Here is a 16,409-nt window from a genome sequence, read left to right as displayed (position 1 = left end):
ATAGAATTTGATTGCATGGGTCAGGTCACAACTAAGCTTTCAAGAGCATGGTATGTACCAATTTGGGTACAGCACAACAGCTCTGGAATATATATATATATATATATATATATATATATATATATATATATATATATATATATATATATATATATATATATATATATAGTACAGTGGAAAGGTTTGCTTGTTACTTATAGCAAAAGATAGACACAGTGGATATATTGATAGATACAATTGTATAAACAAAGCAAGAGAAAAAATACAGAGAAATAGAAGTGTGATTGATAGATAGATGGCAGTCTTCTCTTATTCTTTTCCAGCACATAATGTTCCATCATTTGAAATTTCAGATGCAACCCTTGTGACACATAGAAGAGATTTTTAAATGATAAATATGCACATTTGAGGGGTGTTGCATATTGATAAGTTGCATCAAAAATATGGTGCGTAGAACCTATAAAGTTTACTTTTTTCAGTCCTGGGTTTTTTTTTCAGATACAGTCGTTCACCAGAAATAAAGACATGAAAAATGAACAATCTGAAACCAAGTCAAATTTGAGTTCTTAAAGGAGAATTCAACCCTTAACTAAAAAAAAAACCTATGTAGGGTGGGGTGGTAGGGTTTTTTTTAGTTAAGGGTTGAAGTATTATAAATCTTGAAAATGGAATTCAAAATTTTTTAAAAACTCAAATCGAATTTGAATAACTCCCTTATCGAATTTGAAAGATTTGACCATAAAAAATTTAGAAAATTTGAATTTCAAATTCGAATTATGCATTCGACCCTTGATAAATCTGCCCCATAGAGTGTAACACTGAAGGGGTATCGGAAGGGTTACAATATCTATATATTACCAATAACTATAGAGATTTTAGACTTTAGCTGGCAAATACATACGTAAATTGAAACATACAGTATATGTAGGGGATCAGACAAGTTTTTCCCCTGTTTTTCTGTCTGTGACATCATCCAGCTCAGTTACAGGCTGGAAAGCAATCCAACTGGTTGGGAGCCCCAGTTCATCTCTGTGAGAAGAGGACGACCCGGGGGAATGCCTTGCTTTGGAGCCAAATGCACAGGGTTACAGAGGTGCTGCAGCAAACAATTATGTGTCACACTACTAATTTAGTCATTGTTGTTAATTATTACAGGATTGGGACCTGTTATCCAGAATGCTCGAGACCTGGGGTTTTCTGGATAAGGGCTCTTTCCATAATCTAAGAAATCCGGATCTTTATACCTTAAGTCTACTAGAAAATCATGTAAACATTAAATAAACCCAAAAAGGCTGGTTGTGCTTCAAATAAGGATTATAACTCAGTTTGAATAAAGTACGGTAGTGTTTTGTTATTACAGAGAAAAAGGAAATAATTTGTAAAAATCTAAATTATCTGGATAAAATGGAGTCTATGGGAGATGGCCCTTCGGTAATTCAGAGCTTTTTGGATAACCAGTTGTGGATAACCAATACCATACCTGTATGTGATTACTGATGTGTAGCAACAATCAGCAGGCTTGAAGGACACTTAGAAGGGATCATACTCCTCAAGCAAAACTATAGCTGATGTGTTCTGATGGCATTCTGTCAACAATATACTTCCGGCTGTCTCATTAGACTTGACATCATTAAATTCCCATTTGGAGCATCATCTGCTTTCACTTCATTTTAACTGAAAGGAGAAAAAATAAGCAAGTTATTAGAACTGATTTTGTTCCATGTGAATTTCATTTGCTTTTTTTTTTTTTTGGCCTAAGTTAGAAAAACATAAATTGCATGTGTGGCCATGTATTGACACAGTATGATTATCTTGTGGAATATAAATAATTTTTTGTAGATTTGCACAACTGTTTCACCAAACTACTTTACTTAGGCTTCGGAGATCAATGTACATCCAGACTAAACTGTTAAGGATATTGGAGTGGACCACCAACAAACAGGAAGGTGCACAAACTTTTGAAATGTCTTCTCAGATCTTGAATGGCATTGGGTAGAACTACACGGGCTTTTTGACATCCGATACCTTCCGTTCCAACACGAGGAAGCGCAGGTGTCACGGCGGATGCCCCGAATCTAAGGTTAGCAATAGCTATATTGGACGTTGTCGCCGTGTGCATCTGACACAACACGACGTTCGGATGCGAATTCTGCATGTTGCATCTCCATCCGTCGTGTCATGTCATATTCACGCTGCGACAACGTCCGACATTGCTATTACTTACCTTAAATTCGGCACATCCAACATGATGCTTGCACTTTCTCGTGTCGCGTCGGATTTTCACCATAGATTTGGTCAAAGTCAATAGAAGAAAGTGGAATACAATTAGCTATTCTATGCTGGAATGTCATGGCTGATTAGTGACCTATTCCATTCATAGGGAGTTGACCAACACATTCTCAAGTTGTAGTAAAAGAATGTATTACATTATGGCACTTTCTACAAACCTGTGATGCTTTAGTACTTTCAGTATATAAGTAATGCATATAAGCTCTAAATAATATTAAATGATAAGTATAATTCAAAACACATGTACTTTTAGGGTCCAAGAGGACAGGAGAACTGTGGAAAGTTGTGCTTTTGCCGTTACATACTTTTATATATAATTTGTAAAGCTTTCCCCTACCCAAGTACCCAGAAATACAGTATGTCCGGGAATTGCTGTGACAAGAAATGAAAGCTTACTTTACATTCCCCTTAAAAAAAAAAGCAATAACTATCTTCAATACGTCAATACGACCTAAACTAGGCCTGAACTCTGGCCTCCAGGGATAGAAGACGAGGAGTAGACCAGTTGGGGCATCCAGTGTTTGTATAAGAACAAATATATGGAAAGGATGCATTTCTTTCCTTTAATGCAATCAAAGTATTGTATTACATGTTTCAGATACTAAAGTTCACTGTTATTTGTCAGAGAGTTAAAATTAAACAAGCTCTGACTGTTCTTGTGACTTTGTGCATCCTTAAAATATTACAGCATGTGGTAAGCAAGATAAGACAAATATATTGTTTTCGTTGTGTGGGAGGCACATTTATCAAGGTTCGAATTTTGAATACATGTGAGTTTTTTTAAACTCCCTTAAATTCGATTGAATTCAAATGGGGGAAATTCAGGGTCGGACTGGGGGACCCGGGCCCACCGGGGCTGCTGCCTCAGGGCCTCCCGTCCAACAGCCACCCCCCCAAACGGGTTTTTTTCAGGTGTCAGCTCAGTCCAACCCTGGGGAAATTTATTGAAAAAATGGATGAATTTTACCGAACTGAAAACTCGAATCGAATTTGATTAGAATTATACAAAACTCGATTCAAGAATGTCAGGAAGGCTACAAACATCACCAAATTGATCCCTGGACCTCTCCCATTGACTAATACAGTAATTCTGCAGGTTTTAGGTGACAAATAGTCTAGTTCAAATTCTTACAGGGCCAGAGCGTGATAAATTTTGAAAATGAATTTGAATTTTTTTTTAAAAACTCGAATCGATTTTGGATAAGTCCCTAGTCGAATTTGACAGTTTTGACCATAAAAAAAATTCAAAAATCAGAATTCGGATTTTCAATTTGACCCTTAATAAATCTGCCCCTAAATGTCAAACTTTGTTCATAAAGTGTGCTCACTTTATTTCGCACAAATCATAACTTCTACCATAGTATTTCAATTGTATTGTACAGAAGCTTATGTTCATGCATTTCTTGATTGTTTTATATATAAACATCCTGCTTGCCAAAAATAATTATACAAATGAATTTCATGAGTACCTGTAGTTTGAAGTATGTAGTTGATAGTGACTGGATATGGACAATGTATTCATTTGGGTTTCTCATTAGTTGATGGTCAACAAGAAGAAGCTGATATGGTTTTTATTTATACAAATATTGTTTTTATGTGACATACAATAAATCTAACAATTGTCATGAGACGCTTTGAGCCCAGTTTTCACATCTAATCAACCTCGGTCATGTCATCTCGTTTACTCATCTCTCAAAAAGTAAATGCACATTAATTCAGATGAGCTTGCCATTTAAAGTTCACCAAGATGGGTGGAGGTAAAAAAAAATCTTGATTACTGTTTCTTGCCATGTTATCAATATTTTATAACTATATTTGACAGGAGCTTGATCACCATGTTTGTCCAATACTGTAATATGTGTCTTTGCTGCAGCTTTTCATACTGCTTGATTATTGGATACTAGAATAGGCATAAATAGAGGATAACCAGGAGGCACTAGGCTGTTGTTGAGAATCTAAAGGTGGCTAAACTGGTCAATAAAAGCAACCTCACCTAAAAAGTAGCTCTTGTGATTTATGGCCAGCTTAAACCTTGGGGTCAGTTTAGTTCTCCTTTAACTCCAGTCTCCTTCGATAGACTCCTTTTGAATGTGATATCGAGGTAGTTTATCTAAAGCAGTTATCCTCAACCAGTGGCTTGTTAGCAAAATATTGCTCACCATCAACTTGGCTGTTGCTCCCAGTGGTCTCAAAGTAGGTGCTTATTTTTGGATTCTTGGCTTGGAGGCAAGGTTTGGTTGCATAAAAACCAAACAGACCCTCCTGTAGGCTGCCAGTCCACATATGGAATACCAAATGGCCAATCGCAGCACTTATTTGGCACCCCAGGAACATTTTCATGCTTGTGTTGCTCCCCAACTCTTTTTACATTTGAATGTGGCTCACTGGTGAAAAAAGGTTGGGGACCCCTGATCTAGAGGGTAGTGATAAGCAGGTCCAGATTCGTTGGCAAGTCTAGGGTAGCAGAAATTGGGGGGCAGGGGTAAGCTCAGGGGGAGTGAGGTGCAAGTGGTGGGGGGGGCCAGGGGCGCAGCGTCTTGAAATCCAGTCCTGTTGATAACAATTCCTAAATTTGTCAATGTCTAAAACCTTAGCAGCAGGAGTATATCTGAAAATTCAAGCAAGTTGATGTTTAGAGGCTTTTTTAACAGGTAGGTTCCAGATATTTTCCCCTGTTCAACTGTAGTAAAATATGGATGGAACTTATGGAAGAAGTTTCTGAAACTAGAGCTCTTTCTTCATAAAGTTCAATGAGCAGCTGCTAACCTATCAGCCAAGTAATGGCTACCCTATTGCAGGGATTTGGGGCATCCGCTTTTTCTACATTGATTAAAAAAAAAGCAAAAAACCACGTATCTTAAAATGCTTTTTCATGTTGTTTATAAGAAATATTTGCTTTCAACCACTACCTGTTACAAAGAATTCTTTATACGGTCATTTAAATGATACATATTTTCATATTTATTTTACAAACATGATGAAAAAATGGGTTTAATGCTTTTAATTCTTTTTAATACTATGGGGAAAGTGAATCACAAATTCCATCTAAATTTTCGTTGGACACCAAATTTGTTTGTCCAAGTAGAACAGAACCCCACAGAAAAAGGGGTCAAAGTAATAATACCCTACAGAAAAGCAGAATGCTTCTACATACCCACTAATCTAGCAACACATATGCTCTACTAAAATGCAAATAGAAAGATTAATGGCCCCACTTTGACATCTAAGAACCTTTTGGATGCTTTTAGTATAAAAACACTTTATAAATCATTTTTAGAGCAAAGGTATTCCTCGAGTCCTATTTAATCACATAAATTACAATAGAATACTGACAATATTTCATGTAATTTAATGTGCTTTAAATAACTATTAGTTAAACAGTAAATCTCTCCATTCCCTCTACCAACAGTTTGCCTTAAAGTTTCACTACAGACTTATCATTTATTCCATAAAGGCGTATTCACTGTAATTTTTTTTTGGTACTTTGCAGTCTGATTTATATTTTGAACAACAGAATTTATTAAATAAAAAACAATCCCTTTTAAGTAAAATGCACTGTAATTCAGTAAATGTCAGATTGGAAAGTGCACACTTATAATAAGAATAATCATTTATTTCTGTGTTGTGCTGACAGGATACACAGCTCAGTAAAAATAACTTACAGACTCTGGAAATCTGTTTTCTGAATAGCTAACATTTCGTTTTTTTCTCTGCTCCAGATATAGGGGCTAATTCACTAAAGGTCGATAAAGTGAGTGTTATTTATAGCATGGCGTAAAAATGTTATCACTAATTATATTTTTAGAATTCACTAAAAGTTGACTTGTCTAACTTAAGAACTGATATTTTTACGTTCATTTTAGCTGAATTGTGTGCGGTATTTTATAGCATGTGTTATTTTGTGCGATATTTTAGGGCATTTGATATAGTCACACGTTATTAGTGCAATCTGTAGCACTTAAAACATTCAGGATACCACTGGCAGAGTAGAAGTCTCTTTTTACAGTATTCTAGTCATTCTTTTCCCTGGTATCATGAAAATGTGTTAATGGCTGAAGGTAAGGCTCCAGTTACTCATAAAGGTCTTTAATTGCTGCCCTACAGCTCCTCACTACATCTTCCTCTATTAATCCATTTGATGTTGTTTAGTAAAGCCTACTCCTAGGAGGTGTTAAATTTCATAGTAATTATCGCACTATTTTATGCTTTTTTAAAAGATGTTAGTGAATAATGCGTTAAGATTAATTCTATTCTATAAGTATTGCATTGCGATTAGAATACAGCTGTGCAGAAATGTAGAAGTAACTCTTGCGATATGTCTATTAGAGCATGCAAAAATACTTTGATGAATTGTTCCTTAAATAATGCGTCTTAAATAATGCACAAAACCTTTAGTGAATCAGCCCCTACGTTTCTCCAGGAATAGTAACCCATATCAGCAGGTAGCATTTACTGTCACCATCTTATTGGTTGCTATGGGTTAGTGCTCCCGGGCAAATGTAGTGCCTTTTATTACATTTGGGGTAGGTCATTTAATTACTAGTTTGAGAATAAGGGGCAGATTAACTAAAGGGCAAATTGTCACTAGCAACCGGTTTGCACACTTCACACCACTTCGCCAGGTGCGAATTCGTTACCACTACGATAATTCACTAAAATGCGAAGTTGAGTCCTGGGCGCCAGAACGTTGGTGACTTTTCACTAGCGATACTTCTTCAGTGCGAGTATTTCAGCAAAGATTTGCTAGCATTCATTTATGCCTAGCGAAAAGTCGCTAGTGATCTTACGCTTAGGTCAATTTGAATAGGGCAGGTACATTAACGTTGTATAGACGTCTTTATTAGATGGTGCAAATGCTTGAAGTGGCCACAAATATACAAAGAACATGACTAAAGACAAAAGAGAATAGAATGCCCTACACATAAGCCCACCTAAAAAAGTTCAAGTCAGGACTTTTGCAGGCAATCCCGCTTAGAAAGAGGACAAGTCGCCAGGGTTTTTTTTAAACTTTAATGTATTTTCGGCAGAGAGGACATGATGTAAGTGACATGAGATTGAGGAAGATCTAGCTTTATTTTAGCAGTTCATCTGGTCTGAGGTCCATTGAGAAGTCAAATGGATTATGGAATCATTCCCCTTTAAGACCAGCATGAGGTCTACTATCAAACTTTGCAAATGTGCAGCATTCATTGAAAGTCCAAGCTTCATTCAGGTCCTCTTGCTTCATGACTACTCTTTAGACTTTCTCTTACTACCTCTGGAGCTAGGAGATTTTTATGGTTTATATTTTCACATGCTGGTAAACCAAAGACATATTCATTAGACAACTTTTAATTTTTCATCTATTATGACAGGTTGCTTTTAGCATTTGATACCGTGTGGTATGAATATTAAACCCTGAGTAGAAACAGAAAATTATTACTGGACAAAAAGTTTAGCTGAGTATTTTTTAAAGCACTTAAATTCTTTATCTAGTTGTCCCCTTCTTTTTTATGCTTAAGTCCTGCATTCCCTCAGTGTTAAAGCTTTACAATGAAACCCAAACAGGCACAGTGAACGGCAGGATATATCTCCTGCCAAAATGGATTCAATTAACAAAGGTTAGAGGTTCATGTCCTTAGACAATTTGGCTTAGACATTCTATGTGGTTTATACGATTTCAGGGGAATCAGACTAAAAACCTGTCCAATTACTGGTTAAAATATGGAGCTTTCTGTTGTTCACACCTAGCTTAATCTTTTATAGTTTTTTTTTACTTCGAGAGCAATTCCCTTTAGATTTAGTGATCGGCCTATAAATGTGACCACTCTTCAAATCTTAAATGATCTTTTTTTTGCTATTTTTGATAGGTTATAAGGAGCATGGCTTGTGTGACATACAATTAAAGCAATTTCAGCACAGAATTTGCCATACAGCTTTTCCAGTACACTTCATTAACTGGGATTGCCTTGTGCTTTTCATGAGCACAGATTGCTGAACTGTGCTGAATTGCCTTAAATGATGTGGTGATGCTGGGATGTGGCCAGAATGCCTCTGTTTGACTGAATAAGTCCATGTCACATAGGATCTTTATTTTTATCTAGTGGATAATATCTAATATGGCAGAATTTGACCACACTCTACTAACATTTATTTTTAATATCCTCTATAATACTCACACTGAGACTGCTTTTTTAGATGAATTAAATTACTGATTATTTTAATAAAGAACTGTTTTTTTCTCTAAGGGCAGTTAAACTGCAGATGTGAGAGCCTTTTTGGGAAAAAAAGATTCCCACACAATTATAGTAATGTGGCACTAAGTCTGACTGTAGCTGGCAGGTATGACAACACAGTAAATGATGTAAATGAGTAAAGATTGGGTTAAATAAATACAGCACTTCCACCTGCCCTGCTTATTGGACAAATAATCACTAGTTCTTATGAAGTGACTTGCAAACCTATAGGCTATAACTGTACTATAATAATAATGTGATCAAACAGTTATTAAAACTGCCAAGACAATTAGCTCTAATTTAAAAAAAAAATTGTTCTGTTTACCCAACAATACCCAACAAATATAAAAATATTTTAAATGGTATGCACTGCATTTTAACAGGCTAACCAATGGTCACCAATGTTTTTTATTTAACTTTTATGGGGGACCCTGGTCACCAATGTTTTTTTTTAAACTTATGGGGGGCCCTGGCCACCAATGTTTTTTATCTAACTTTTATGGGGGACCCTGGCCACCAATGTTTTTTTATTTAACTTTTATGGGGGACTGGCCACGAATATATAGTTAAGTTACATAGTTAAATTGGGTTGAAAAAAGACAAAGTCCATCAAGTTCAACCCCTCCAAATGAAAACCCAGCATCCATACACACACCCCTCCCTACTTTTAATTTAAATTCTATATACCCATACCTATACTAACTATAGAGCTTAGTATCACAATAGCCTTTGATATTATGTCTGTCCAAAAAATCATCCAAGCCATTCTTAAAGGCATTAACTGAATCAGCCATCAGATCATCACCCGGCAGTGCATTCCACAACCTCACTGTCCTGACTGTGAAGAACCCTCTACGTTGCTTCAAATGAAAGTTCTTTTCTTCTAGTCTAAAGGGGTGGCCTCTGGTACGGTGATCCTCTTTATGGGTAAAAAGGTCCCCTGCCATTTGTCTATAATGTCCTCTAATGTACTTGTAAAGTGTAATCATGTCCCCTCGCAAGCGCCTTTTTTCCAGAGAAAACAACCCCAACCTTGACAGTCTACCCTCATAATTTAAGTCTTCCGTCCCTCTAACCAATTTAGTTGCACGTCTCTGCACTCTCTCCAGCTCATTTATATCCCTCTTAAGGACTGGAGTCCAAAACTGAACTGCATACTCCAGGGACCTATAAAGAGGCATAATTATGTTTTCATCCCTTGAGTTAATGCCCTTTTTTATACAAGACAGAACTTTATTTGCTTTAGTAGCCACAGAATGACACTGCCCAGAATTAGACAACGTGTTATCTACAAAGACCCCTAGATCCTTCTCATTTAAGGAAACTCCCAACACATTGCCATTTAGTGTATAACTTGCATTTATATTATTTTTGCCAAAGTGCATAACCTTGCATTTATCAACATTGAACCTCATTTTCCAGTTTGCTGCCCAGTTTTCCAGTTTAGACAAATCACTTTGCAAAGTGGCAGCATCCTGCATGGAACCTATAGTTCTGCACAATTTAGTATCATCTGCAAAAATAGAAACAGTACTTTCAATGCCCACCTCCAGGTCATTAATAAACAAGTTGAAAAGCAAGGGACCTAGTACAGAGCCCTGTGGTACTCCACTAACAACACTGGTCCAATTAGAAAATGTTCCATTTACCACCACTCTTTGTAGTCTATCTTTTAGCCAGTTCTCTATCCAGGTACAAATACTATGTTCCAGGCCAACATTCCTTAATTTAACCAGTAACCTTTTGTGTGGCACTGTATCAAATGCTTTAGCAAAGTCTAAGTAAATCACATCCACTGCCATCCCAGAATCGAGGTCTCTACTTACATTCTCGTAAAAAGAAATTAAGTTAGTCTGGCAAGATCTATTACGCATAAAACCATGCTGGCACAAACTCATAGTATTATGATTTGCTATGAAGTCCAGTATCTTATCCTTTATTAACCCTTCGAAAAGCTTTCCTACCACTGACGTCACACTAACTGGCCTATAGTTTTGTGTTTAAATTTTATGGGGAACCCTGGCCACCAATGTTTTTTATTTAACTTTAATGGGGGACCCTGGCAACCAATGTTTTTTATTTAACTTTAATGGGGGACCCTGGCAACCAATGTTTTTTATTTAACTTTTATGGGGGACCCTGGCCACCAATGTTTTTTATTAAACTTTTATGGGGGACCCTGGTCACCAAGAAGTTTTTTTTACTTGAAGGGGGGCCACACCGCCAATGTTTTTTTTTTTTACTGTAGGTGGGAACAGAAAATGTTGTTGTACGGGGCCCTCGAATTCTGATGGTGGCCCTGGTTATATGTTATAGATTTATACAAAGGAAAATATCTAATAAAGACATTCTGATTAACACCAATGTTTTTTATTTAACTTTTATGGGGGACCCTGGCCACCAATGTTTTATATAACTTTTATGGGGGACCCTGGCCACCAAAGTGTTTTATTTAACTTTTATGGGGGACCCTGGCCACCAAAGTTTTTTTAAACTTATGGAGGGGCCTGGACACCAATGGTCTGGACATTATGGAGCCATGTTAAAGGGGTTGTTCACCTTTAAATTCATTTTTAACATGATGAGAGTGATATCCTGAGACAATTCGCAAAATGTATGCTCCTATTTGTTTGTTTGTTTCCTGTACAATTCCTGTGACGTTGTAGATATCATTTCTACAGAAAAAGCAGATTTGAGGCTTAGAAGATCACACACTTTAATTGCAGATGTTTGTCTCCTGCTTTTCATCATCAGGCACCTTCAATAAACGGAGCTCACATCCGATTAGATTAATACATGTTTGTCCTCTTGTGGGGCTCCATGGAGCCACTGGGAGAACATTCTTGTACATTCGGAACTGATAATAAGTTAGTAGATGATCTGTGAAAAACAAACTTTTGGATGCTCACTTTAAATAGGATGAACAAAGGTCTAAGACCTGGCTGCTTAACAGCAATCAGTTCCTTTATTTTAAGGTTTATTATCTGGACACTGTCAAATTGTCATTTTCTTTTTTCTGAACTTTTCATTGTTATGCAGTTTTGAGTATTTAGTGTTGATTCTTATGCAGCTGTGTTTTTTTAATTGTCTCTAGACACCATGCTTACTTGGATTGGGGAACATTTTTACGCTTTATGTTTTCCTTCATAATTCTGCACAATCTTTTTATTTTTTATAGAAATTATTCCATGAATTCAACTGATGGCAAATGGATGCTATTTATCTAGGAAATATAGCAAAATACATCTCCAAACAAATCACAGGCTTGGTCTATATCCCCAGGTGCTTGTCTCTGGCCCGTTTGGTATGTTCTACTTCTGGTGCTCTATGTTTCACCTTCATACTGGAATAGAGTACAAAACAGTGTTGTGATTGTGAAAAGTTCAAATGCATGAAGCATATTAGAACATCAGGCCAATCAAGTATGACGAAACAGGATAGCACTAATGCTAAAAGTTAGCACTGGCTTATTAGACAGTAGACTACTTTCTCTATGAAAAAAAAACTTCAATAAGTAGTAAAGTATATAGTAGTGAAACAGAATTTGCTATATAGAGACAGTGTCATAGCGGGGAATATTATGTTTAAAGCAATTATCTCATTATTTTTGATGGTTTAATTTTGTTTTATATTTTTTTGTTTACATTACAAATAATTCACTCTACCATTTTAAATTTTACACTTGAACCAAATTTTTAGCTGTAATATTGGTTAGGAGGCACCATCCCAGGTCATTTTGGTTGATTCTGAGCTTTGAGATGGAGCCAGCACTAAAACAAAAGAGTTGCATTTCAGACAGTTATTGTTTCTCCCCTTTGCATTGTATTTCAATAGGACCCAAATCATTTACAGGTATGGGACCTGTTATCGAGAATGCTCGGGACCTGAGGTTTTCCGGATAATTTATCTTTCCATAATTTAGATCTTCATACCTTAGGTCTACTAGAAAATCATGTAAACATTAAATAAAGCCAATAAGCTTGTATTGCTTCCAATAAGGATTCATTCTTTCTTGGTTTGAATCAAGTACATGGTACTGTTTTATTACTACAGAGGAAAAGGAAATAATGTTAAAAATTTTGATTATTATATCATAATATATCATAGTCTGTGGGAGACAGCTTTTCTGTAATTCACAGATTTCTGGATAACGGGTTTCCAGACAACAGGTCCCATACCTGTAGTAGCAAAGCAGGGTTTCTCCTGCTTGAGTGCTTTCCTTGTGTCTACCACTAGGTGGGGCATGGGAGCACTTTTAGCAATGCAAACAATTTCTGACTTCATTTTTATTACAATGCTTACATTTTCTCCAGTCATCAGGAAACCAGTTTTTTTAAAGGGTAAGGGGTTCCTGGATGTCAGAAATTATTGCTCCTCTTTGTATTTAAAGTTTTATCTCATTGTATCTAAAGTTCCCACTGACTCTCCGTGTATTTATTGTACATGGGGCTAATGTTCCCACTGCTTCACATTGTATTTAATGTATTCTGAATGCCTCTACTTCTCCTCCTCATTATACGATGTATTTAGGATGTTTTCATAGAAGCCAGTGTACCATTATTTACAAGTGCATACTATATATATATATATATATATATATATATATATATATATATAGATATATATATATCTATATATACATATATATACATATATATAGCAGTAGTGATGGGCGAATAAATTTGCCTGGCAAGAATTTGCGGCAAATTTCCGCATATCGCCGCTGGTGAATAAATTCGCAAATCTTCCGCGAAAATTTGCCCACGTCAATTTCCGATTTTTTTGTGAAAACTTTGTATTGCTCTATTTTTCCGTGAAAACATTAGAATTGCTCGGTTTTTTCGTGAAACCTTTTGAATTTCACGATTTTTTTGTGAACTTTCTGATTTCACGATTTTTTCGAATTTTTTGCTGTTTTGCAAATTTTGCGGGAAATTCGCAAATTTTTCGGCGAAGTGAAACGAGAGAGATTCGCCCATCACTATATATCAGCACCAGTATCTCAGTATCTTGCACAATGCCCATTACGGTCCTGTTTCACCACTGACACCGCCAGCTATCGGCTTCCTTATAAATACCAGGTTTCCAAATTCTGCAGGTTATCCCTGATGTATTTTTCTGCCCCAGATGTGCTAAGCTGTCAAACCATTTATACTTTGTCAAGATCACATAAATAATAAAATTTAATTTCTGAAATCAGTCAGGAAAAACTTGGATTACATCCAATGAACTTTGAAATTCAAAAGCTACGAAATAGGTAAAATAATGAGCTTTGTAGAAAATGCTGTTAATTAGGGGACATAAATCATCTACAGTACGTAGAAAAACACTCCACAAAGCCATTTCATTTATCAAGAAATAGCAAGTTGTAACGATGTCTGAAGTAGGTTAACCTACATACTATGTACAGTAAAGGATGCAAACAAAAAGAACTAGCAGATACAATATGATACAGTTTTTATTTGGGTAGGGGCTTTCTGTAAATGCATATGATGACTTTACTTAACAGTTATTGAGCAACAGCTAAGCTTTTAAGTTATTGCTTTACATGAACACAACAATGGAATAAGATATGCCCTACTGTGACAATTTGAATTCAGCAACAAATTCCAAATAAAGTTACAAGGCAGCAGATCAAGTTTTTGATATATGCTACAAGCTTTAAAGGGGTAGTGTAGTATTTATATAAACTAAGGGAAAGATTTATCAAGGGTCGAATCTAAAATTCGAAATTTGAGTTTTCGAGTTGAGTTTTCAAAACTGTCCCTTCGACTAGGGACTTATTCAAATTCGATTTGAGTTTTTTTTTAAAAAAATGTGAATTTGATTTTCAAGATTGATCATACGCTTGCACTTTAAGAACTTAAATTCGACTATTCGCCACCTAAAACCTGCAAATTTCTGTTTAAGTCAATGGGAGACATCCAGGGATCAATTTTGAGTTGTTTGCAGCCTTCCTGACATTTCTGACATTCAAGTGAAAAAACTCAAATTGGGTTTTTAAAATTCGAATCAAATTCGATTCAAGTTTTCGGGTGAATTCCATTCATCCAAGTTTAAAAAATGTGATTTTATTAATAAATTTAGAATTCGACTATTCACCACCTTAAAAGACCAGTAACATTAAAAAAAATTTAAAAAATTTGTTTCAACATAACGAAAAAAAACCCCACCAAGAAACATTTAACTTTAAATTCGCAAAGTCTTTATTAAGAAATAACTTACCGATTATCTGCTTGCGCTCCTCTTCAGAAACGGCGACGATCCATCGTGCGGATGCTCGATTTCTCCTACCTGCCTTCTATAGGAGATAGCCAGGGAGGAGAAATCGAGTACCGCATGATGGATCATCGCCCTTTGCGGGTCAAGCCTATTCACCTATGTTCAAAAAATTAGATTTTTTTAATTAATTGGTCGAATTTCAAGTTCATGGGAGTTTTAAATAACTCCCATGAAATTCGACCCTTAATAAATCTGCCCCTAAATGTTAATTAACAGGGATATAGGACTGGAGAGTAGTGATGGGCGAATTTGCACTGCTTCGCTTCGGCGAAAAATTAGCGAATGTTGCGTGAAATTCGCGAAATGGCAAAAAATTCGCGAAACGGCGCCGGCGTCTTGTTTTTGACGTCGGCGCCCGTTTTTGACACCGGAGTCCATTTTTTTTTAATGCTGGCGAAAAATTTTTTTGACGCTGGCAAATTTTTCGGCCGAATTTTCGCGGGCGTTTTGCAAATTTATTCACTGGTGGAGAATCTCGCAAATTCGCCGCGAATAAATTCGCCCATCACTACTGGAGAGCACCTTTATTGTACTTATACCTTTTGGTTCTTGGCACCCAGCTTTAATGGTGCTCAGTGTTCAGAATTATATACAAGTATGGGACCCGTTATCCAGAATGCTTGGGACATGGGGCTTTCCCGGATAATGGATCTTTCCATAATTTGGATCTTCATACTTTAAGCCTGCTAGAAAATCATGTAAACATTAAATACACCCAATTGGCTGTTTTTGCTTCCAATAAGGATTAATTATATCTTAGTTTGGATCAAGTAGAAGGTATCGTTTTATTACTGCAGAGAAAAAGGAAATATGTTTTTAAAATTTGGATTATTTGGATAAAATTGAGTCTATGGGAGATGCCTTTCCGTAATTCAGAGCTTTCTGGATAATGGGTTTTCCGATAATGGATCCTTTACCTGTATATTTATATATTTATTTAATTTCAGGAGGCTCACACAGTCGAAACGCTAAAAAACAATGGGATTAGAAGGATTACGGATTACTCATTTGAAACTAGGAAGCACAATATATGATGTATGAATTATAAAATAATTATGTGACTATGGTCCATACCCAGACATACCAGAAAGAAATAACCACAGGATGCAGTAGTTGGAATGTAAAATTTAGCTTCTCTGACCTAAGAGGTGAAAAATGATTCCTCAATTGTGTTCTTAGGGCTGCCTAAAGAATTCCCCTTTTACCTTCCTTTGTGAATGTTTTTATGACCTGGTGCTGCCAAGTTTAATCACAGTAAAATGGCCTATTCAATTACCTTTAAATTGTACTGTCGAGTAAAACTGAGTGTTAAGAAAATACAAGGAGGGGACGGTGAGTTGGAATAATTAGCAAAAGAAATTACATTATAATTACAAGATAAAGGTTACCAAAATATCAAGATAGATTTTGTTTGAATTCACCATTGCTATTATTCAGAAATCAGGACGATGAATACGTCTATTATTTTGAGTTTCCATTTCTCTTCAAAGAACATACCTGAGTTAATGTGATTAGTTGTTAAGTAAATTCTCTTGAAATTATTTTAAATAATTATATACCAATTTTTTTTAGCTAGGTTATAACCCCAAATGTTACACCCTATAGACATGTTCCAGAGGACTC

The sequence above is a fragment of the Xenopus laevis genome, chromosome 8S, assembly GCF_017654675.1.
Source record: "Xenopus laevis strain J_2021 chromosome 8S, Xenopus_laevis_v10.1, whole genome shotgun sequence".
Lineage (NCBI taxonomy): Eukaryota > Metazoa > Chordata > Amphibia > Anura > Pipidae > Xenopus > Xenopus laevis.
The sequence above is the reverse complement of the archived record's forward strand: the minus strand, read 5'-3'. Positions refer to the sequence as shown.